The sequence below is a fragment of the Orycteropus afer genome, unplaced genomic scaffold, assembly GCF_000298275.1.
Source record: "Orycteropus afer afer isolate SDZICR_OR568_19922 unplaced genomic scaffold, OryAfe1.0 scaffold00430, whole genome shotgun sequence".
NCBI lineage: Eukaryota > Metazoa > Chordata > Mammalia > Tubulidentata > Orycteropodidae > Orycteropus > Orycteropus afer.
The window spans coordinates 1,827,726-1,830,878 of record NW_006922017.1 but is presented as its reverse complement, the minus strand read 5'-3'; positions in this window follow the sequence as shown (position 1 = coordinate 1,830,878).

The window sequence follows — 3,153 nt, the reverse complement described above, 5'->3', positions numbered from 1 at the left end:
GGGTTTGAACCGCCAGCCATCTGGTTAGCAGGCAAGTGTCTTATACACTATGCTACCAGAGCTCCCACATGCATATGAGGTTATTGAAAATACCATGACTTGGGTTAGGCACACCTCAGTCTTCAAAGTAACATCTTTGCTTCTTAACAGAAGCAAACTTCTTTAAAGATGTCTTAACATTTTAAAGAGGTTTTTTGCAGCATATTTTCTCAATGCAATATGTCTTTTGATTTCTTGATGCCTGCTTCCATGAGTGTTGATTATGGATCCAAGAAAAATCAAATCCTTGGTAACATCAGTTTTCTCGGTTTTTCATGATATTGCATATTCATCCAGTTGTGAGGATTTTTGTTTTCTTTATATTCAGATGCAATCCACACTTGTGGTAGTTAAGGTTGTTGTCAGCTTGGCTGGGCCTGATTTCACGGCTGGAAAGCTGGATTTAGTTATTCCCCATGGTGAGATTAACAATTAATTCCATGGTGGAGGAGCTGATTAGCTGCTTTAAGGATGTGGTCTGCTTCCTGTATGTAAGAAGCAGCTTTGAAGTAGGTCTCCAGCCTTTTGGCATGCTTGAACCCTGCATGTAGCCAAGTCATCATTCAGCAGCCAGCCATGCCCTGCCAATTTTGGGACGTTTTTTGGACTTGAATTAGTGGCCTGCCATATTATTTGGTAACACTAGGACTGTGCCTTTTTACTAGTTATCCTTGGGCTTGTCAGCCTCAGCATCCAGCAGCTGTCTGAGTGAAGAAAATCTCAAGATTCAGTGGGCTGGAGAAGAGGCAGAGCTGAAGCCAAGTTTGAGGGGCTTTCACCCAGCCCCTAGAGCCAGGCACTTTGAACTCAGATTTAAAGCCTCCAAAATTGAAAGAGAATAAACCCCTGTTTGTTCAAGCCATCCCATCTGTAGTATATTCATTAGAGCAACTCTAGGCAACCAAAACAACACTGAAGGCTATGGTCTTTGATCTTCATCATTAAGTTCTTCAAGTCTTCTTCCCTCTCAGCAAGCAAGGTTGTGTCATTTGCATTTTGCAGGTTGTGGAGAGTCTTCCTCCAATCTTGGTGCTGTGTTCTTATTCGTATAATCCATCTTCTCAGATTATTTGGTCATCATACAGATTGAATAATTATGGGGAAAGGAGAAACCCCGACACATACATTTCCTGATTTGAAGCCTTGCAGTATCCCCTTATTCTGTTTGAATAATTGCTTCTGTCATTGTACAGGTTCCTCATGAGCACAATTAAGTTTTCTGGAATTCCCATTCTTTGTAATGTTATCCATAAAATATGCATCTACTAAACTGAGTATGTTATTCTTTTGAGTCATTTATATTGTATCATATTTTTTCAGATACTTTAAATAAAGCCCAATAAAAATGTCAATGTATTAGAACCTCTTTAGTGTATCTGCAAGTTTTTAATGATACCTAAACTCCATACTTTAACAAGGAAGGAGGGAAAAGCATTCATGAGATCTTAAATGGAGGAAAAAAATACAGTGAAATTTTTCTATTACAGTGCGATAAGAAAATTTGACTGCTAACCAGAAGGCTGGCAGTTCAAACCCACCAGTCACTCCTCAGAAGGAAAATGGAGCAATCTACTTCCATAGTGATACTGCCTCGGAAATCCAAGGAGGGGTCGCTATGAGTGGGGACCGACTAGATGGGTAATGGGTTTGGTTTGGTTTTTTGGTCCCTAAAACTTTAGCTCATATAAAGATATTCCACAATATAAATTTCCAGTTGAAATTAGCCAGGGGAAAAGCAGAAGTCAGGAATTAGAGAATATATCAGCAGTGATATGAATGTTAGTTATCTTCAAATATGTATCAACTTTCAACATTCTCTCTTGTTTTAGAGTTGTTGTTTGTTGTTATGTGCCATCGAGTTGGACCCATTTAGAGTATATTTTATTATTATGTGGCAGGAATTATATATAATTTCAAACTCAAGGGAGCTCAAAGGGTAAGGCATTTTTGCTAACCAGAGGGTCAATAATTCAAACCTATTAGCTACTCCATGGGAGGAAGTGGAGATGATGGGTTTGAACTGCCAGCCTCTGGTTAGCAATCAAGTGCCTTAGGCACTACGCCACCAGAGTTCCCAGAACTCCTATACATATACATAATTTATGTAAGATCTACATAGTTATATGTAACAAATTATATATATAATTTATTGCAATCTTCATTACTCGATAATAATACATATTATACTTAATATTTCTCATAATGTGTGCATCTCTTTTCAAAACACTTATGAGAGTTAGGCGTAGTATTATTTTCCTAGCACTGTGGTAACCATTACAACAAGCATTCTGGAACCTTCTAAGACTACCAAGAATAATTACCTCTGGTGCTTATAGTTATTCGAGTACTTTCTGAAACTTGAAACAGGTGAGTGGGTGAAGCATTTTGGGGTTAGTGGGAGTATATTTTCCAGAGAGCTCTCAAATTACACCTTTGTTTATCTATTTCCATTCTGCATTTACTACAGTTGATGGGACACTTCTTGCCCATAGATGGTCCCAAAAGGAACTATCTTCAGTCAAAGCAATTACTTTTTCTTTCTCTTCTACTATCTGTGTTGTTAGGGTAAAACAACCCAATGATACATTTTAAAGAAATTAGATTGGAATCCATGAATAAATGTCTTATTTCAGGTAAAATTAGTGCAAAAAGTTCATGGGGGTGGCATCATCTGACCTTCTCTTAGCTTCACAAGGGGGAGAGAGAAAGGTCAACAACATCAGTCCAAAGCTAATTCCCATGAGGCCAAAGTCAGACATGCCACCACCCTCCTACCATTTTACCAACTTTGACACCAACCATCCCTCCCAAGGCACTCAGTACCTCTCTGCTGGGTTCAATAATTCCTTGTAATGACCACACAGAACTGTTGTTTAGGGAAACAACAGGTTATAATTCAGGTTCAGAAATGCTCAGCATACAGTTCTACGGTTGGGATAATCTCCTCTCAGCTATGCTCTTTGGCCCTTATACTATCAGCCAGGCTTCTGCCCTGCTTGAACAAGTGTTACAAAGCTCTCTGGTAGCATAGTGCCTAAGGCACTTGACTGCTAACCAGAAGGCTGGCGGTTCAAACCCACCACCCACTCCTCGGAAGGAAGGTTGGGCAATCCT